Consider the following 22,862-nt stretch of genomic DNA (forward strand, 5'->3'; position numbering starts at 1 on the left):
ATATGCTTAAACTTTCAGCCGTGGAGACGATGGTCAATCCCATTATTCGTTAGTAAAAGAGTAGCCCAATAGTTGGTGGTGGGTGGCAGAGAGCTCTCGTGCAGCTTTGCGCGAAATTCGAAACAAACAAAGAAATTTAAAAAGAGGAATATTTCTCAATAGTACATTTGTGTTCGTACGAAATGAAAATCACTAAAAGTTATGTATAAGGAATGAACATGTTTCAGAAATTAAACTATGGGAGCACAATATTATTTATAAAATACTGAAAACTGTTTAAAATTGTAATGCATTGAAGAGTTTCAATTTTTTCTCACTAAGTTATTGCTTGTTTTTGAATTTCGCGCAAAGCTACACGAGGGCTATCTGCGCGAGCTGTACCTAATCTAGCAGTGTAAAACTAGAGGGCTTTTTTTCAGCTAGTCATCACCACCCATCGCCAACTCTTGGACTACTCTTTTACTAATGAATAGTGGGATTGACCGTTACATTATAACGCCCCCTCAGCTGAAATGGATAGCATGTTTGGTGTGACGGAGATTCGAACCCTTGACCCTTTGATTACGAGTCGAATGCCTTAACCACCTGGTCATGCTGAGCACCAATAAGTTATTAATTTCAATAACAATAAATAGTTATCGTGTAAATATAGTACGCTTAACAAATCCTTTGCTATAACAATTATTATATAAGTTGTATTTAATAAACTACGATGAACACACTTTGCTGCAGTAAAATTCAAAAAACTATTTTGATACATAGTATAACAAACACGTGAGGGAAATTTATCTTTTCCATGTACATATAATCCATTTGTATAACTGTGTGACGTTACAGCACAGATGTCGCTATATTTTCACGCAACTAACTTTTGTGTCGTACGCTGAACAGTGTAACTTCGAAACGAGCAACATGCAACATGGAAAAACGGGAATAACGTTACACTGCAATACACTGCAAAAAATAAAATTTATGTTAACTCAACCTGTTTCATCAACCCTGGTTTGTCATCATCTTGCATAAATTTCGAAAGTAGCTAATTCACATACCGAAAAATATTATATAGTTAAATTTGTTTTCTTCTTAAGACGAAAGCATAATGAATTTGAAAATGTTCAGAATCAACTCACCTGACATATCATCCCATAATTTAAGAGTAACTGAGGAATTGAGTGAAGTTCTCAGGATTTTTATTGTCTCACTAGCGAATGCCCCCCGCTAGTACAGCGGTAAGTCTACGGATTTACAACGCTAAAATAATGGGTTAGATTCCCCTTGGTGGGCTCAGCAGAGAGCCCGAAGTAGCTTTGCTAAAAGAAAAACACACGAACAAACAGTAGCGAATACGTTTACTTCAAGTGGTCGACATGTCTAAGACATCGCTGCATATTTTGTTAATCCCTGGCTGCATGATGTTTTTCTATATCTACACCATTTGATCCAATGTGTCTGGTGGATAATGCAAACAAGGAACCTATCTTTGACACTGGTCCAAAGATGTGTTCTATGGGTTGATAATTGAAGAATATGATGATCTGAAAGTTGTTAACGGTAAATGGACAGTGGTGACAGGTTTCATAGCTCATTAAAATTCAGTCACATTAAAAGTATTCAGGAAATCATTTAAATTTACTGCCATATCTCATTCTCATAATAATAGACATAAAACATCATTCGTGAAGATGTACAAGCCAGTAGGCCCAGGGGAAGAGATGTCCCCATACAAACTCCATAAAGAATCATACCTGAATGTATTATTTTCAGTTGCAATGCATTCAAAGAGCGCTTTATGGCTATCTTTACACGTGATATTATAGTTACATGATTATTATAGTCACAACACGGTTTCCTTCGTCGATAGGCAATACTAATATCAGTTGTTTTTCATTTCTTCAGAACTTTGTTACAAAATGTAGGCCAATCATAATTAATTCTTGGTTTATTTTACTTTGTGAAAATTTCAGATCTTCTCGGACTATTTTAACTTCATTTTTGACAGACCGAGATTTATTTAATTTCAGTGTGATAAAGGGAGAATCCCTCGTATTCACTGGTTCGTAAACGAAACAAAAAACATCGATGTATTTCATTAACCACGATAATTACATAACAAACCACACTTATTAATATACCAGTATATATAAACTTTCGCTGAATAAAAATGTGATGTAGGGCTGAAGCTGTAAACGATCATGAGGTTCAAATTAGAAAAGTTAAAAAATTTAATATAGTTCCAAACCTATTATTGATAACCCTTATGAAACTTCCTTGTATTTATTCTAAATAGTGCAGTTGTATAGTTTCGTCTTCATTTTTCCTTATCTATGTAACATTTACTTCATATTTCTGGGTAACTATGTGAATGATGTTAGGTGATCATCAAAGAAATATTTTAAAACTATTTATGTTTTTACCCATTTCAGTATTTAGTTATAATAAAGTATTCTAAACAGCATTCCATAATGTCGGTTAAACACAACAAAGAAAGTACTATAATCGAGACAAACAGCTCAGGTGGTGGCAAATAAAAGTTACGACAAAAAAAAAGATATGTGCATAAATAAAATGTTACTGCTATTAAACCAAAATAATAGGATGTTTTTAACATACAGATGTAAGTTATGAAAAGTTCATTAAATACTACACTCTATCCATGATCACCAAATCGTCAATGGAAGACTTATAGTTTCTTTCTTTAGTTTATGGTAGTCAGATGATATACTCAATAAACTAAGGCTGAGGTGGTATGGTATATTGTAAGACAAAAAACGAATCGGTAACTATATATTTTAAGACAAAAAACGAATCGGTAACTATATATTTTAAGACAAAAAACGAATCGGTAACTATATAGCCAGCCCGGCATGGTCAGCTGTGTTGAGGCGTTCGACTCATAATCTGAGGGTCACGGGCTTGAATCCCCGTTGCACCAAACATGTTCGCCCTTTCAGCTATGGGAGCGTTATAAAGTGACGGTCAATCCAACTATTCGTTGGTAAAAGAGTAGCCCAAAAGTTGGCGGTGGGTGATGATGACTAGCTGCCTTCCCTCTAGTCTTACGCTGCTAAATTAGGGAGGGCTAGCGCAGATAGCCCTCGTCCATCTTTGCACGAAATTAAAAAACAAAAAAAACTATATAGCTTCGTTGATTACCTGATAACGCAAACGTTGAAATACTGTGACAATTAACTAAACTCCAAACAACTTGGATATATTTATTAAGCTGGAATTACTTAAAAACACCAGATGAAAATCAAAATATAAAAACTGTCCGACTCGTGGATGATTGACAGAAATTTGTTGCAAGGGTTTGACTCGTCCAGATATATATATGAATTTCAGTGTGTACTAAATATTCGTGCTGCATCTGCGCCATTTAAATTACTTCTATCTAATAATAAATAAAAATTGATAACAATCGTTTTTACAACCTGTAATTATGAATATTAGCTTTTCTTTCAATCTTGCTCAACGACAATCGACGACGACAGATTATATTATTAAATAGATGTCTGGACGAAGATCTTATTCTTCCAGCGTCGAAGATTCGTCCATCAGCAAATAATTGTGAAGGTAAACTGATTGCGCATCATGGGTAGTTTAATGTTTCTTAATGCAAGTATTATACTTTATTTCTATTATACGTGACGACTTATAAATATTTTTCAGTAAACTTAAATTTTGTTTAGATTTTTCTGGTTTTGGTTTCGTTTGAATTTCACGCAAAGCTGTGTGCACTAGCTATCCATAAGTTAGTAGTGTAAGACTGAGGGAAGTCGTCACCACCCAACGCAAACTCTTGGGCTACTCTTTTACCAACGAATAGTGGAATTGGCCGTATATTATAACGCCCCCACGGCTGAAAGATCAAGCATGTTTGGTGTGACGTGGATTCGAACCTGCGACCCTCGGATTACGAGTCGAGTGCCTTAACCACTCGTGTAGCTTTGCGCGTAATTCAAAGCAAACCAAACAAAATCCACTGGAGAACCTCACTGCAAAGAAAAGTTAAGTACTAATGATACATCGATAAAAGTAGATTTGAATGAATTTCAGTTGAACGTTCCGAAAAATAAGGGTTTACATTTTTGTCTTCCAAAACTATTCCAGTCCATCATGTTTTAGTTTCAAGGAAAACGTATTTGAAAAATGCACCACAATTGGAACAGATAATAAAACAAAACTCACTTATGAAACATTAACACTGAAATTCTCAAACTTTTTGGTTGCCCCCCCTCCCAACTTGAAAATATTTCAGACTCTGATGAATCTGCCCCTCACATACACAAAGCGATAGCAAAGTTACTGTGCATACCCTATAATATCCGTTATTGCAATATTTTTTTTCCGATCCCGTGATCCCTAACAGAGACATTGTAAAACACGTTAAGGTTCAACCGAACAATTTGCTCAAATCTTAACGGAAAGTCCTGAAGAAATATTAAAAAATGATACTAATATTATGCATCGATAAAGGAAACCGTGTTATAGCCTTAAGTTGTGCTATATATAATAATAATTATAAAATACGTATGTTCTTAAGAGTGGCCCTGCAAGAAAAAATGAGAACAATATTCGTCCTTATATAGCTTTGGATCAAAGTCACTACGAGGAAATGAAACGTGGATTTTATCATTGTAAGTCAATAGACCTAACCGCTGTCCCGTCAAATAACCAGATGTTCAATTACAACTAAATGTTTCTATCAAAGAAGCCCTCACATGTAAACTTGCAAAACGCCTTAGATGGTTTGATATTTCCATTAATGTGGCTATATGGATTTCATACAACAATACACGACAGTTTGTTCATGACCTTTAGGTTTCTGCAAATATGGAAATGTGTTCTTCGGATTTATTACGTTTGTTTACTTCCATTCCTATTTCTTTAAGTGTTGGTGTGATGAAGTAAATTTTAGACATTGGTTCACAATACTGTACGGTATTTCTGTAACGGTTACAGAAATATGCTAAGCTTGGAAAGCTACTGCTTTTGCATATGAAAGAGTTATTTGTATGAATAGTCATGGGATCACTTGTATACCTATAGGTTGCAAATTTTGTCAGTACGGGTCAATTTTTCATGAAAGCGTAATTAATAAAAAATTGACAATCACAAAAGTAAGTCTAGAAACATAATTTTAAGATAATGTTAAACTAGTGGTTAACTTTAAAATTGATGATATTGAAATTTGGAAATGGTTACATCATGTATGTATATAATATAGTTGTAGATTTGTATCCTGAAAACCTTAACTTTACTGTGTCCTTGTGAGACACACGAGCCTTCTTTAAATTGACAATGGTTTTTAATAACTTTAAACATATATACAAGTAGCTTACTAAAACCTTTAGACAGATCGTTCCGGCGACTATATAATATTTTTATGTTATCGTCACACCTAGTACTTAAATATGACACATTATATTCGACGGTTTATATTAAAAGAACATTTTCTGAATTTTAAAAGGTTATTCTAAAATTACTGTGTGTGCTCCTTTAAACTGCAAAGGTGAATACACTGAAAACGTAGCAAAGCCTTTTAAAATCTCAGAAAAACCATATCAGTTACAAGGCATAGGATGATGTAGAGGTGGCGATGACCTTGGTCAGTCAGAATCAACAATCACGGCAGATGCTTAGTGTGGGCCCACCCTTGCCTTTTGACCAGCTGCCATCTATTTAAAGGCATGTGTTGCCTTGAAAACCAATACGAAATGTCAAACACACCCACAAGTGATTGAACTTCTTTCAAAGGAGCTTCCAACTGATAACCAGTGAAAGTAAAAATGAAGAGCTACTCGAAATTTTTCATTTTAATGGAAAAGTCAATTGTTTCACTCTGAAAACAGTAGCAGAAAGTAAAAACATCGACGTTTTGTAAAATTACCTAATTTTTTAGATATCTACTCAGCTCATGCATCAAAAGAACAAATTCTTACAACGTTAGAATCCGGGCTTCGATAACCATGGTGGATAGAGCAGAGATAGCTAACTGTGTAGTTCAATGCCTACCCCTCAGTGGCACAGCGATTAGTCTGCGGACTCACCCCGCTAGAAACCGGGTTTCAATACCCGTGGTGGGCAGACCACAGATAGCGCGTTGTGTCAGCTTTGTGTTTAATTCAAAACAAACACAGAAACTTTGTTCTTAATTACAAATTACAAACAAATAAACATTTTTATATAAATGGACACACGACTTAATGAAATTATAGAGCATTTGCAAATATACTTTTTGTGTATGTTTGATCTACACACATATTTTATATTGCTTGATAGCGAAATATGTTATATATTAAATATTTAATTTTTTGCTTATAAATACCATAAAACAGGTAAAAACCGAAACTCACAGTTTGTTTAACAGATTCAAGTATGAAGATTAATTATAGAAAAATATCACATAGTAACAGAAAACAAGTAATCTAATATTTGGAATTAACTGGATCTGAATTTTGAATCAAAAGATGTGTAAAAAACAGTGGGAACGTTTGAAGTCTGATTTCATCATCAACCTGGAATTTATACATATAGAAAAGGTATTGTGAGAGCTTAGAAAGTCAAGGTAAACAAACCTGCAGTTACTAACTAAGTACAAAGGCTATTTATGATACTACTTGTACAAACGTTAGAACAAAGAATTCATTTAACTCCTCAAGAAGGCAATAAATATGAAAATGACATACATATTAATATAACCAATATTACAATGACTCTAGTGGTGATAACAATCGTTTTAATTACAACACTTTCATCACTTTTTCATTAATAAATTAACTTTCTTCGGTAACCTCAAATAAACGATTACACTATATAAATTACATATTCTACGATTTTTAGACATGGCTGGTTTGGTTTGGTTTTTGGAATTTCGCACAAAGCTACTCGAGGGCTATCTGTGTTAGCCGTCCCTAATTTAGCAGTGTAAGACTAGAGGGAAGGCAGCTAGTCATCACCACCCACCGCCAACTCATGGGCTACTCTTTTACCAACGAATAGTGGGATTGACCGTCACATTATAACGCCCCCACGGCTGGGAGGGCGAGCATGTTTGGCGCGACTCGGGCGCGAACCCGCGACCCTTAGATTACGAAGCGCACGCCTTAACGCGCTAGGCCATGCCAGACCTTTTAGACATATAGAATGGCTCTGAATGCTTCAAATACAAAGTTTTATGTCGGAACTCTGTCACGGCCCTGCATGGCTAGGTGGTTAAGGCACTCTAATCCGTTGGTCGCGGGTTCAAATCCCCGTCACACTAAATATGCTTACCTTTTCAACCATGGAAGAGTCATAAGACAACGGTAAAAAAAAAATTACCCAAGGTGTGGCGGTGGGTAATGATGACTAGTTACCTTCCCTCTAGTCTTCCACTGTTAAATTAGGGACGGCTACCGCAGATAGCCCTCGTGTAGCTTTGGGCGAAATTCAAAACAAACAAGCTCCGTCATCTCTTGACCGATTTGAGAAGGAAGTACAGTTTTGAACTCACTGTATCAAACCCTTTCGATTGATATATTTGAATATGCCTAGAATAATTTGGCACAATTTCTCTACTTAACAGCATAATTAAATGCAATAGGAGTTAGAACAAAAAATAATGTTTAACAACTATCAAATTAAATATTTTCTCAAAATTTATACTTAAAAGCGAGACGCAGACATTTGTTTCATTTAGCATGAAATTAATTTTGAAAAACACAACAAAAAACAACTTGTAAACGTATAAAACTGTATAAAAATTACGCGTAGTAATTTGTTGTGAAAAGAGATGAAAACTCTCATAGGGCAAACCACTAAGAAATTTACTACAGATATATATATATAATAATTTTATTTCTCTTATTTCTTTTAACTCATAAACCTAAGCTAATTATACCATATCGAATCTAGAATATCTACAATTCTCATAACGTTTCTAGACTAACTAGGACCAGTGTTTATTGTTCAAGTTATTTTTTAACTCACCGAATCCAAAACACTGGGAAGATTAAAAGCTATTTTTTTTCAAAACTGTTCTCCATGTTTCTTAGAAGCTACGAAAAGTAAAATTAATCTAACAGCCAAAAGATAAAACATGATATTATAATAGGTTTCGTGTTCCCAGAGACGCAAACATAAACATCCTAAATATGATCTACACTTCTTTGTCTGAGAAGTTTATGTTTCTCCACGTTCAATTCAAAATTGAATTTTGGGAAACGAGTGAAAGAATGTTAGCAAAAATTTAATGGTAACCATTATGTTTTTAATTTTTTCAACATAAATGTATATCTAAATAGAGAGCAGAACTTACAAGTAACACCTGGACTGGGGTGACGTTTACAGTGGAACATTCTTGTATATAATCGATTGACCTACATACTCTATAATAAACAACATTTTATCTCCTGCCTACCCTAGGTAAGAACAGGTCCACATTATTGTTGAGTTTTTCTGCATTCACGCGCGAATAAGCGAATTTGCGTGGCTATTATATTATAGTAATTAAACAGGAGTATATCCGGAGTGTAATCCCTGTTTCAGAAAGAGCTACGATATATCTGTACATATATGTATATATATATGACCGAAACTTGCCTACCATAATGTTTATAAATAAAACATAATCACTTGTAGAAATACAAAAGCATTCGATTCTGAAATATAAAATAAGAAAATATTTACACTAGACAAACAAGTAGTCATTATAAAAACATGCTCTTTATAGTATGCTTTAATTTTAAAGTATAGCTTCCTACTTTCTATACTCAGATAACCTATGTCTACTCCGTCACACTACCAATAAACACATGTTTCCAGGAATAATTTAGTGCGGTTAGTTTATAAAACACTAAATACATAACTAAAACAATTATTAACAAGCACGACAACTCGTTCAAAAAAAGCAGGTACAAAGCAAGGAATAAAAATGAATTATTTCCATTTTCTATTCTGTGCCCTCTCAGTGGCACGTCTGCGAACTCACACCGCTAAAAACCGGTTTTCAATATCCGTATGGGCAGCGCACAGGTAGCCCATTGTGTTACTTTGTGCTTATTTCCAAACAATCAATAAAAAAATTGCTGTTCTGCACAAACAGTGTTGTTACGTGTCTTCCCAAAAAGTGTTCTATGTGATTATTTACAAGCAAATAATTTAAAACAAAAAATAAATCAGTGAACTAAATAAACCTCTTATTACTGACAAACGTCTTTGTACAGATTGTTAACAGCAGTGACGAAGAGACGATAAAAGAAAGTTTAACCCTTCTTTCATCAACATTCTTGCCTGTGATTCGGTGATATATATCAGGATTTGTAACACTAAAAATTAGGTTTCAAACCTCGCCGAAGGCAGAGAAAAATAGATCATTATGTAGTTGTTTTCTTTTATCATCAGTGTCAGGTTATTTTCAGTATGTGTGGACCGAATTCTTTACTGTAAGTGTCTGTGGCTTATTGGCAATAAACTTCAACAAGACACAACCAACATACAACGCACTTCATTTAAAGTAACATATTAAAACAAGTCAAACGTAGATACAAATTCTAGTCCCCCTGTTGATTACCACAATTGTATCCAGAGCTTTAAATAAGCATCTCTGTTCGTCAGAAAGCCAGATAATTTGGCTAAGTTACTTTGGAACAAAATTTACAAGACGAATTACACTCCTCTACTCTGTTATTACAATGCAATCTGTTATAATTTCTCTTACCTTATACCGTTGATTACTACAGTTGTATCCAAGGCTTTAAGCTAATTACACTATGTAACAAAATTTTTACTTTTTCTTGTTCCTGGGCAGAAAGTATTAGTTCCAAATTGCTTATGCCTAAAGTAAATGGAAGAGACATATTTTCTTCTTCAAACTCTTCGTGAAAGTGATTTACATTACAGTCGCAAATCTCGAGAAACTACTCCCTTCTAAACATTTTTGTATAACTTTGGTATAAATAGATGTAAATCTTGATTCATATGTTGTTTTATTCAGACCTTATATAAATGAAAATGTGCAAATTTGCCCGTTTTTACATAAAAAAATAGGTTAATTTCTAAGTTTCATTATCCAGGTCACAAAAACAAAGATTGAAGGGAATAATGCCAATTTTCTGTACTTTTACAACATAAGCAGTTAAGAAGTAACACATGCTATCCAGGAACAAAATTTGTGTTACACAGTGTTATCTATTTTCGTCATATTCCATACAGGTTTGTTCAATTGCTTTATAACATAGTTGACTAAACAAATTATTATTCTCTGCTCTGTTGTTACAATAAAGTCTGTGATAATTTCACTTAAAAGGGGCCACTATATGCTTTTTACGGCTAAATGTACAAAACACACTCTAGATATATTTGAATACAGCTCTCACTAACTTTGTCTCTGTTTGTCCTACTTGATCTACACTTTCTTTATGAATATCCCAGCTCAGAACTGAACGAGATATTACGAAGTAATAATACTCGAGAAATATTTATAAGGTTCTAGTAACATGACGTAATAACACATCAATCGCCAATTTACAACAATTGAACTACACAACGATAATTCGAACAGTTATGTAAGCAAACTTGCGATTAGCTTCCCTTCTAAAAATAACTAAATTTAACACTCGCACTACTTTTGAATTAAAATAGTCATGTATATATAAGAAACAAATACCAAACAAACAAGTCTTTTTTCAAATTTAACAATACATATAACGTATCCATAGTATTCATCCAATCAGTTATTACACAAAACTATTAAAAACAATCTTTCATGTATATATGCAACTTAAGCCAAGTCTTATTGATTACAACTGAAACAAACAATTTTTGAAATAGTTGCTAGCTACCATAAGGGTTTTTGTTGTTGGTGTTTATTGTCATTTGTACAGAACAGTAGGAGATTTTCAAGCCTGACTACTGACGCAAAAATTGGTTAAGTTTATACAGTTTAATGTATGCTGGTCTTTGCAAGCAATCCAACAGTATCTTCTCTCGGTCAGTCACCAGCGATTGTAAACCACAAGTTTTTTTTTTTGTTTTTTTCTGATTAAAGATGTCTTTATACCAACAGTCAAATAAAATGTCTTTGATAATGACCCTCCTAGTAGACTGGCATCTATAACCATATATCTTTCAAATTCGGAGAGATACTTTCCCTTAGCCTCTGACATGCACACTAACCATGTCAGCATAACACCCCTGCATTTATAGGGTTGTAGCTTAACCCAATACATCACATTATCAGTTTGTCATGCTTGAGATACCACAGAGAATGCCCTATAAAACCATGTGTGTGGTCCTGATAAAGAATCCAGTCAGTGTAGAAATACGTCAGAGAGTTGGAATAACATTTTTACAATGCATTTATGAACTTCTTTATCGAGCAAAAAAAAAATTATCTACTTTGGTAATAACATATGTTGTTATCAGCAAGTTGCTTCTGGAAACTGTGTTAAACCGTAAAGAAGAAACGTGAGTTATAACCTTAACACTACAGTACTCTATTTTATGTTGTCATTATGGGTGAAATGCATTAATTAAGAGAGTTGTAAACAGTACCTCAGGTTTAGTTTATGATATACATATAAACATTCGGCTTTGTATGTCATTTATTGTTTTCTAATTTATTTAGTATTAAGTAATCAAAAAATTCAGAAATTAAAAAACATGATGCTGTAAGTATTTACAGGTGTATATGTCACAGTAATTAACAGTAAATTTCTATAGAATGTAAATATACTAGTGATCGAAAATTAAAGAACAAAAACATGAACATTTCTTTAAATTAGTTTCTATGACACATAATAAACAACTAAATAAAGTTAGAGATTACATTAACTTAATATTCAAAATGTTTAATTCTCCTGTGTCTCCTTCAACAAAAACTTGACCTTCACATTTCGTGTAACCCAAAAATAATATTTTTTTCTATGCTCAATACTAAAACTTGTTTAAGTTCCGTGAGTAGGCTGCGCAGGTGGTATATCTGTTGGTGATGTAATAAATCGTTAGCCCTAAAGGTTTAACCTTAAAATATCAAAATACCTCATAATAAGCATGTTTGTATTGTATTTATATATCTGTCGTGTGTAGAGGGCGGATATCATAATTATATATGTAATATCTGTTATTTTCAGTGTCCTTATTTGACAGAATTTAAAAACGTTTTAAGTTATTTGCCTTATTTGCCTTTAAGTTATATGCACTGCAGTATCAAACATGCCTTTCAAAATTATGTATTCATTGAAATAATCTATGAAAATTTGGTTTAAAATTACTAGTGTTAGGCCTAAATACGAACGACTCAGTACCTCGAATGTAAGCATATTAAAACTAAAACATTTTTATGTAAAAATAAAGCAGAGCATTACAAGAACTCTTCATGATGTAAAATAATAACTAGATTAATATTTTTTTCTAGAAAAAATATCCGTACCGAAGCCACTGGACTTAATGTCAAAAATACATTCACAACATGAACACCATTGAGCAAAAGTATTATAGCACAGTTTCCACTTCTCAGCCCATTCGTTCTCGTTTAACACGTTCAACATATTTCCTGAAACCCTGCCCATAAACGTCGAAAATAAACGTATTTTCTCACTATTACTAGTGTAATTTATACAAAGCTTCACAATGTATATTTTCAGTATTTGCAAATCAACCTCATATTTGACATAACCTTAAAAGTAGGCATGAAGTCAAAAGTACATAAACACCTACCAGGCCCTAATTAAAAAAATTACTTCATCTAAAACGGTGCCATTCACTGTTCGTTTAAATACAGGTAAATTAAAATTATAAAAGAACAGTTATGAATAAAGTATGGAAAAGTAGAAAATAAAACCTAATATAATTCTGATTAGCATTATTACAACATTGCTCCGTTTTACAAAAAAAAATATTTATGAATATAAATACTGGCATTTTTGTTATTAAAATAACTGATGATGTAAAAATTTGTATTTTCATACTAAGCAATTTGACGAAATGATGCGTTAATGTTACAATACTGCCTAAGTGTGCTTTTGTGTATTTATGTGAAGATGTTATTTTGTAATTTTAATCTTTGGCTGTGAAATGTTACCTTCTGTAAATTGAGTTATCAGTTTGGAATTTTAACGAATATTTCTTATTAATAAGAAATAAAACATCCTGAATTATTGTTAACGCAAAATTTTATATATTTTGCGTTAATATAATTACTTTAAATAGATAGAAAATAGTATATGCTCCGCAAGCTCGAACTCTAAAACTTATTTCAAGCTAATAAAAAGTTCAGAAAAAATACCTTCATACTTCAACTACATATAAAAGATTTTATGTTAACAAACGCTTTGCCTTTGCAGCTTCATCAGGGTAAATACACACGACTGATAAACAAGTAATTTCGAAATAAAAAATTCAGCCATATTTTCCGTCCACCACTATTTTACATATTGGTTGTCGAGATACATAATAAAAACCTACGGTAAATCTAAAGCTTTATACAGCTTTGTTACTCTCGTTTATTATATAAAAGGAAGAAAAATATAAAGTTGGGTAAGATACAATGGGCACGCGTTTTTATAACACGAAAATTAGTTAAAACAGCCTTCAGCGTGTATAAAGATTACATTAAATCCAAGTTTTCAATCCCAGATGATAAAAACTTAACTTTTAAGCATATTGTAAATATAAAAATAGATAACCTTTTCTTTTGTAACAAGGTTATAGCTGTTCTGTCGTTTAAAAACTAAATACACAATAACAATAGAAACGAAACTGTCGCAAAAGGCAATTTCGATATATATACATATACATGTATATGTATAAATGTATATATAAATGTTCTCTAGTTTCCCAGACAACAGGATACTTATCTGTGTAATAATCAACAGGTTGGAAGAGTCTGTATGCCTCAACATTCCATAAATGGTAATGAAATTCGTTCCACTATAACGATTTCCCTCCTAAATTGTTGCGTCAGTAATAAAGGTGCTACACGGGAAGTCTAGTTCTCTAGTCTGGTTGTCACACGTCAGTGACTGTATATAGTTATATACGTAAGATCCCCGGCCAGGTATGCAAATAACGTAAATGGGTTGCCAGGCAACAGCTGAAGATGAAAGATCTAGAAGAAATAAATGCTAAGAAACTTAAAGCCTCAGCAAAACATGCTGTCAGAGCATTATGGAAATTAGCAAATGGTACTTGACAAATAAAACATATCTAGCCATAGGTAAAAAGAGAGGTCGATCAGGAAGGAGAACGCGTACACGTTTTTGTTAACGACAATCACCAAATGCGTTGAGGTTTAACGAAACAGTATTGTGCACAAAGCGGATCTAATCAAAAGTTTAGCAAAGGAGATTTCATGTGCGACGTATCTGATATGCCAAGAAAAATACATCGTTCGAAAATTATTCGAAAGTTTCTAACGAAGCATTCTAACTTACACAGACTTGTAACAATTTTTATAAAGAATGCAATCTTCAGAGATATTCAAAATTGGCAGACTTTTGATACAAGAACTTAAACAATTTACTATTTTATTGATTATTTTGTACTTTATTTTAAATCAACTTGATGGTCAAAATCCCTCATATATAGAACATTTATAGTGTTTATGTTGCTGTTTTTAAAGCCTCTTTTATGTTCTGTGATTTTTGAGTTTACGTTTCTTCAAGTTACACCCACTTACATTTTTTCAGACTGAGAAGGTATGATATAAACACTTGTTTTTCGTCTTCTAAAGTGGATTTATTTAAAATTATATTCTTGCTAATGAGGTTAGGGTATACATACGTGAATATAAAATTATTTTCATTATATTATTTTCATTATTTTAGGAGTCCAATTTTCATGTAATAGTTGATCCAAAACAGCTTGCTCTAATATTACTTTCAGCTTTCTTACTACTATAACAATATTCACACTTTTTAAACATATTCATAAGATTTAAGTCATTTATAGAAATTATCAAACACAGCCACTCAACTGAGATCAAAGAAAATTATAACAACAGTTATCATTCATTCAACTGTTGTAGTTTTAGCAAAATAGTTAGATAGAGATAGATAGATACAGACTGTATGATTGTGAATTTAGCCGTAAAGAAAGTACAGTGGTGCGTTTCTTAGTGAACTTATCGCAGATTGTATTGTAACAACAAAATACAGAAGGATATTTCGTCTTGTCAGTTGTGTTCTAAAGTAAGTAAACCAGTTTATTGTAAATACGTTTCAACTGTTTTATTATATTACTTTAAAACAAGTGAACTGTGTGCTGTTTGTTTTTTATTGCAATTTGACACCAACAAGACACAGACACCAACTTTAAAGAATCACACACATACATACATAAACTGTCTTGCTTATTTGGGGTAATATTGGAGACGAATATATGGTATGACTATGGGACGTCCATTATGTCCAGTAGTGTGAATTATCTTTATGAACTTTTTCAAAATGAGCATCACCAATAATATTACTAAGACTCCACGATTTTAATAGGTTTTATGAGATATTTTCTCATTTGTTAAACAAAATAAATGACTATCAAACCTTTCTCAACATCATAAACCAGCTCACACGTTAAAACGGAATCAAATTTAAAGTTTAATAAAAAAACAACAACAATTAACTCCAATTGTAATACATTGTTCACGTTTCACGTTTGTATTTACGTTTTAATGAAACAATGAAACTGCACAAACATTTATTAACTTTATTGTTCCTACCAAATATGCCACTCCACACCACTAGACGAAGAAAGTAAGACCAGTCTTTATATGTTTATTTTTAAACATTTCCAGTAGGACTAATTAAAAATTAAGATACAGAAGGAGGAAAAACCTTATTAAAGACAATTATATAAACTTTTCATCAAATATAAAAAACATAAAATAAGAATGTACAATGTATCAATTACAATATTAAAAGAATTAATCCTTAGAGAAAATCATTATCTTGAGGGTCATATTAAAGTCATTTACAAGTATCCAAACATAATACTGTAATACATAATACCTTCGTACAAGGTTTTTACACTGTACTTTTCCAATCGTGTGAAGCTTGAAGAATCACTAATAACATAACAGAGATTAGAAATGACAATAGAATACAAATAATACACTTTGTTTTTACATAATAATGAGTTCGACAACAAAACTGACTTGGAAATAGACTGAAACAACATTTAAATGAAAAAATTACATTAAAAAAAGATGTATTGTTGAAAGCTCGTCAAATATTAACATCTCCAAAGGTCACTTGAAATTGTTTCCTGACCAAATATGCCCTCAAGAAAATTCCAAGGTTTGACATAAAGTAAAAAAAAAAACACACAAAATATGGTAATGTGTCATTGACTAATTTCTTCTTAGAAGCTAACGTCAGGCTGAAATGTTTCAAGAATGTATTGAAGCTGGTACTCTTGTACAAGTATTTTAATAAATTTGCTCCAAAAATTAAGATGACAATTTTTTAAAGAATTAATCTTGTTCGGATAAACTGTAAGTTAAATATATGTACATATATACTTATTCAGTAGCATACATCCATTTATGTAGCTGCTACATAAATAGTAAAAACTGAGGTTAGCCTGTTATATTTATTTAGTTTAATATAATTAGGTTTGGTTTAATTTTTGTTTGTATGTTTAATGTGGAATATAAATCTTTCGTGTTTCCAGATACAAATTCTTGCTTACATACGTGTCCAATCTCCCAAAAGTTTAACATTAATACAGGATAACTATTTGAAACAAATATATTTAAAACAATGTCATAAACATTAAAATATCAATACTAACTATTTAAGCCCTGCAGACATACCGCTGAGCCACTGGGTTATCTGTGACAAATTCAAAACAACAACTATTTAAATGTTTTATCCATATACTCAGATCTTTTCATTGCAATATCACGCCTTAAACTTATTAATAGAATTCTACTTCATTAAGCTTTAGTTTTTGAAAGCATGTACTCATATGAAATATGATAACACATATTCTAAAAACCTTATATGTTCCAGAATGTTTGTCAGTTTTATCACATTGTCTTTTCTTTCTCAAAAATGCTTCTTGTATATATACGTATACAGCTTTCTTTGGCCATTCCATGAACACAATGACTGGTTTCAAATGTCTACATGCGTCACTGAGTACATTAGGAAAAATACTTTAAGACTAAATATATAACTCTGCAAAAGTCTGGCTTTTTCTGGTATTTTTATCATTCTAATAACTTTTTGTTCATAAAGAATAATTTCTGTTTGACTTCCAAATCTAAAAAAAAAAAAGTCTAAAAGATTATTGTCACACTGGTTGAGTTGATTTACTGCTATCACATAACGCCTTTATGCTTTCACGAAGAATGCCAGTAATATTAAAGACATGGGACATTTTCTTATTGGTAGAACAAACAGGTCTTCCAACACTTTTTTCACGAAGTCCAATATTAATTGGTCACCTTTTTTCTTTGACGTATTTATGTCAAGACTATTTGTTTAATGTGTTTCTACAGGTACGATCCGTAATATTCAACTTTTGTTGCTATATTAGAATGGGTAAAACATATACGTATTGAAAGAAGTGTGCCAAAGAGTTGAATGTTTATAAGGCATAAAATAATGTTTACGACCCAAACTAAGAAAAAACAACAAAAACAGTTAATTCAAAATACAAAAAACTACATTTCTGTAGAAATTTTCTAATGATTACTTTCTTCTAAATCTAATATTATAACATTTATTTAAACTAACCTGTCAATATATGTAAAATTCGTATTTGTTCTCCTGGTTTCGGATTAGTCAATGAAAACGAAGACCTAGATTTCGTATTGCTATTAGCAAGATGTCGTGATAGAAACTCGTAGATATTTATATATACATATAACTTATACTGGATCACGAAAACACGAACAAAGAAACATCAGACAGAATACTGCTTTAAATGCATAAATATATATATATATGTTTGTATAAACGGGAAGACATTTTTATTTAAATAACAAAAGTCCCTAACAGATGTATGTTACATTGTTTTAGATCCCCAGAATTATCGCCTACTCCCAGTTTCACTGTTGCCATAAAACGCTTACATGGACGACCAAGCCGGTTTAGATATCCATAATATTACGTATTCTAAATCAACTTAACAACTTACATACAACTTCAGAAGATAGAACAAGCACAAATAGCTTACCTTTAAATATATTTGCTGTTATTTTTGAAATTATCTCTATGTAAAAATGTCGTTGTCACATTTAAACTTCTCTAGACTTTAAAAGTTTTGTCTACATTGTGAATATACAACAGAAGGCAGGATATACATATAAATACCTCTACAAAATCCCTTACGGCAAACTACTAAACAGGTATTATATGTACTTCACTCTCTCGCTAACTTTGGTGTATCCACCAATCAGAATTGAACCAACAGCAAGGTCAGCGCTTGCGCGTGGTTCTAGCCTGTTTTACTTGTTGTGGAAAAAATAAATAAATAAACGAATTGTTTTTTGTTTAAATAAACTAAGATTACGCGTCACCATGCGGTCAATAACACATTTGACCAATTTTTATAGGCGTAAATTTAATTTTAAGTAAATAAAGTGTAAATTTAAAATAACAAAAGTAATCCGCAAGTATCTATATTAAATACACACAACCTTACACGTGAGTACAAAGCTGTTAGATACATACATAATTCGCTTATTATATACACAGATAAAGAATTCATAAAAGATGTGCCTATCTTTATAAGTCCGAGGGTCGCAAGTTCGAATCCCCTTCACACCAAACGTGCTTGCTCTTTCAGCCATGTGGGGCATTATAATGTAACGGTCAATCCCACTATTCATTGGTAAAAGAGTAACCCAAGAATTGGCGGTGGGTGGTAATGACTAGCTGCCTTTCCTCTAGTCTTACACTGCTAACTTAGGGACGGTTAGCACAGATAGCCCTCATGTAGCTTTGCACGAAATTCAAAACAAACCAAATCAATATATATAAGTAAATTTTCAAACCGAATAATATTTATAGATTATTTTTTAAATTACTATATTGCTAGAAGAGAAGAATTCAAGTCAAAATTCAGATATATTACTTCTAACAAATTATGAAGAACCAAATAAAAGTGTATGGTATTCTATCCATCAAATTTTTAGCAGTCAAAAGTTAATTCTTCGTTCTTTTTTAGAAACAGAATTTTGTAACGTCACGCAACATATTAGCCAGTTTGTTATAAATGTAAAAAGTTTAAATTATGTGGATAAGAACACTATTACAGTTTTTTAATTTTAAAACCATGCTTTATACTTCAAGACAATGTTGCAGCTTAAACATAAACTATTAATCTTATCTTTACTGCAACAAGCTTATGTTCGCTTGCGTATAACTCGCAAATCCGACCACGTACAAAATAAAAGTAGTTTCTGTTTCAGTACACTTTCTATATCTACCTTCAGTAAGTCATTTTTCAGGTTTAAATTTTCGTTATGACATACACATATTAAAACTAAAATGATGAGTTTGTATACATATGCTGTCTTTCTGTGTACAAAATATAAATATAAAAGTTCTAATTTGATACGTTGTATGTACATATATATATATATACACTGTATCCAGTTAGGAATTCTTTTTCAGAAAACAAACAAGTTTTTAAGAAACCATGATAGTGCAAGATACGTGTTACAGCTTATTCATAACAAGGTTTTGCGAGGGTATTGTTTGACAGAATACGTGTGTGTTAATTTTCTTTAAGAACAGGCTTAATAGTATATGTTTTAGTATGTTAAGCATGTTCAACAGTTTCTCCTTATGATGCCACTAAGATAAATTTTACAAAGAGATATTTACTGAACTAATTTTTTTTCTAACGGAGACAAAAGTGCTGAAACTTATCTGTTTTACCAACGTTGCGTCGTATTTCGTAATACTTAATGTTTAGATAGGTTTATAGTTAAGGATAAAATTTAACCAATTCTCATGAGCATTTTTTTAAGTTTGAATGTTCTTAGCTCTTCCTCCCACATTTTGCTTTTCACTTTAAATTCTCTTTGGTATGTGATGAAATACAACGTTAAAATGGTACTTGATCGTGTATTGTAAGCTTACAGTTTGGAGAGACATTGGATACTTAGAGTAAATACCATGCAAAATAAGACTCTAATTTGTATCAATAATTCTATTTTATCAGAATATATGTGAATGAAGTATTTTCTGTGTGACATACTGCTAAATGTTCCGTACTGAATAATATAGATATCAGTTATATTATCCTTAAAATATTCTACTCTTCTTAAGCTATATCTTTAACATGAATAATAGGAGGTCTGATAAAAAAAATTTAAGACTTCTTCTGTTACAGGTGCCAGTACAGAGGCAGTGAGCTTCACTGAGGTGTATACAAAATACAAATAGTAATCTACCCCACAAACAAGCCATTTCTCTAGACCTTATACCTGTGTTGCGAAAAACGTGTTCAAAGACGTATTTCATGCCCCTGTTGTAATAAAAATGAACAGAAAAGAAGAACAATGTGTTTGCATCAAGTTTTGTTTGAGAAATGGTAAAGGAGGAACAGAATTCCTCGAAATGTTAAGAACTGCTTTTGGTGATTACAGCTTAAATTAGGCTGTCGTTTATCAGTGGACAAAACGCTTCCACGATGGCCAGGTTTGATTTGTTTTGAATTTCGCGCAAAGTTACACGATGGCTATCTGAGTTAGCCGTTCCTAATTTAGCAGTGTGAGACTAGAGGGAAGGCAGGTAGTCATCACCACCCACGGCCAACTCTTGGGCTATTCTTTTACCAACGAATAGTAGGATTGACAGTAATATTATAACGTCCCCACGGCTGAAAGGGTGAGAATATTTGGTGTGACGTGACGAGGATTCGAATCCATGAGTCGAACGCCTTAACCCACCTGGCCATGCCGGGCCAGATGGCCGGGAATGATTCAAAGATGACCCACGTTCTAGACGACCTTCGACATCGTCCACTGATGAAACGGTCGCTCAAGTGAAAGAAAAATTCCAAAAGATCGACGATTAACTATCCGCAAAATTGCTGATGAGCTGGACATTTCCTTTGGATCGTGTCAGGCGATTTTAACTGAAAAATTCTGCATGCGTTTCTATTATGACAACGCGCCTTCACACAATGCTGTGTCTGTTCAAGAATGTTTGGCAGAAAGAAAAAAACATTCCTGTGATATCACACCCCTCGTATTCTCCAAATATTCCCCCATGTAATTTTGTTTCTGTTCCCAAAAATCAAAATTAAGTTGAAAGGAAAGAGATCTGATGACATTCCATAATAATGTGAAAGTATTCTAAATTCCAGTTTTACACTTTACATTTAAAAAATTGTTCTTTTTTCTCTTTTTTCGAAGAAAACGATGTCGTTTGACAGGTAATTTATGGCAATTAAAGTTAATCAATTATTATTCGTTAAATAATAAATAAAAGAAGAAGAAGAATTAACCAATCTTTTTACTTTAACTCGGTGGGCTCAGCATAATAGCCCGATGTGGCTTTGCTATAAGAAAACACACACAAACACATACTTTATCTGCTCATACCTCCTAAATTTTAAAAATTTGTTGATGATTAAATTTTGTAATTCCCGTTTATAAAAAAAAACATGATTATAACAGGAAAAAATGGAAGAGTTTTTAGATCGAATAATCTACACAAATTAATATAAAAAGATTAAATGAAAAGAAATCTCACGAAAACAAAATATGATTTTTAAAAAACATGAATTTCACTGTTGTAATCCAAAGCTCAGCATTTATTATAAGTTAAAGTAACTGAGATTTATAGCTTTTAAAACTATTTTAAATACTATTAATATTAACAACAAATAAGAGCAGAGTATAGACTGAGACCAAAACTAAAAATCAACTTTGCAAAGTGTATAACTAATTAAGTATACGTTTCTTAAGTTATTATGAAGATCAGGAAGTACACTTTACGTGCCCTCAATATTAATGGTGTTTTTTTCTCACTTTTATAATCATGGTTGAATATTTCACTTGTGTTATTAATTGCTTCAATTCTTACTTATTTTTGTTTTCGAATCAACAAACATCTAATAACAGCTAACTACCAACAAATAACCTTTATCTAAAATTACTTGACAATCATAGAGGAATGTTTATATAATTATTATAACATAAAAACAATTACACAGGGGGCCATTGACTAAGAAAGGTTATTAGCTTTATCCTTTCAAATTAACCAACTGTACAAGAAACGAAGCTAGATTAAACCTTTTTTTTCATACATCTATTCAAAATAATCACGAATAAATTGACATTTTTAGTACATATCTTCATATTTGATAGACTGAAACAACAGCAGTTTTCCATACTTTAACCTCTGATAATGAGAATATTATAAAATTGAAACTGTTATCTATAAGTTGCCTCCGCTTCCACTAATCTGAATGATTGAGTGAAAATATCCTTGTAGTTTTTCTGTTATAGAAAAGAAAACACAAAATCTGCCATAGTTACGCATATTACCCAAACAATTTATTTGCGTAACACTATTTGCGTAAACTCTCTTTGTAATAGTGATGTATTTCTTTGAATACTAATTAAAAATAAGAGAAAATAGAATTGAAGTCTGACTCACTATACAAATAAATAAGTACTCCTATTAATGAATGTGTTATTACATGTTTTAACTCATCTGTAAATCTACTATACAAGTATTTTATTGTTTGTTTTATTAAAAAATGCTAATCTCATTTGAACTGATGATATTTGAAAGTTTTTTTTCTTTTAAATTGAACATACATTTAAATATTGCACTGGCCTCAACAACGATTATGAATTTAATTTATTGGTGACTAGAATATTGAAGGAGGTATATAAATAATTGGTAGAAAAC

The 22,862-nt window shown here is 32.1% G+C and overlaps 1 protein-coding gene and 1 long non-coding RNA gene across 4 annotated transcripts in view; one reads left to right on the forward strand and one right to left on the reverse strand.

The window, feature by feature from the left end:
• LOC143253193 (major facilitator superfamily domain-containing protein 6-like protein B) overlaps positions 1–18,335 on the reverse strand; it is a 29,046-nt gene extending 10,711 nt beyond the window's left edge. Inside the window, exons 1-2 of one of the 3 annotated variants that reach the window (XM_076506629.1) lie at positions 18,163–18,335; positions 13,839–14,089 (exon numbers count right to left, since the gene is read on the reverse strand). The gene's annotated coding sequence lies outside the window, so the exon portion shown is untranslated. Of the gene's footprint in view, positions 1–13,838; positions 14,090–16,770; positions 16,812–18,162 lie in introns of all 3 variants that reach the window. The other 2 variants (XM_076506630.1, XM_076506628.1) reach the window with 2 other exon arrangements.
• Positions 1–22,155, forward strand: part of LOC143253194 (uncharacterized) — a 41,355-nt gene extending 19,200 nt beyond the window's left edge. The window contains exon 4 of the long non-coding RNA XR_013029442.1: positions 20,329–22,155. This is a non-coding gene — a long non-coding RNA (uncharacterized LOC143253194). The remainder of the gene's footprint in view (positions 1–20,328) is intronic.
• The last annotated feature ends 707 nt before the right edge of the window (positions 22,156–22,862 follow it).

The sequence above is a fragment of the Tachypleus tridentatus genome, chromosome 6, assembly GCF_004210375.1.
Source record: "Tachypleus tridentatus isolate NWPU-2018 chromosome 6, ASM421037v1, whole genome shotgun sequence".
Lineage (NCBI taxonomy): Eukaryota > Metazoa > Arthropoda > Merostomata > Xiphosura > Limulidae > Tachypleus > Tachypleus tridentatus.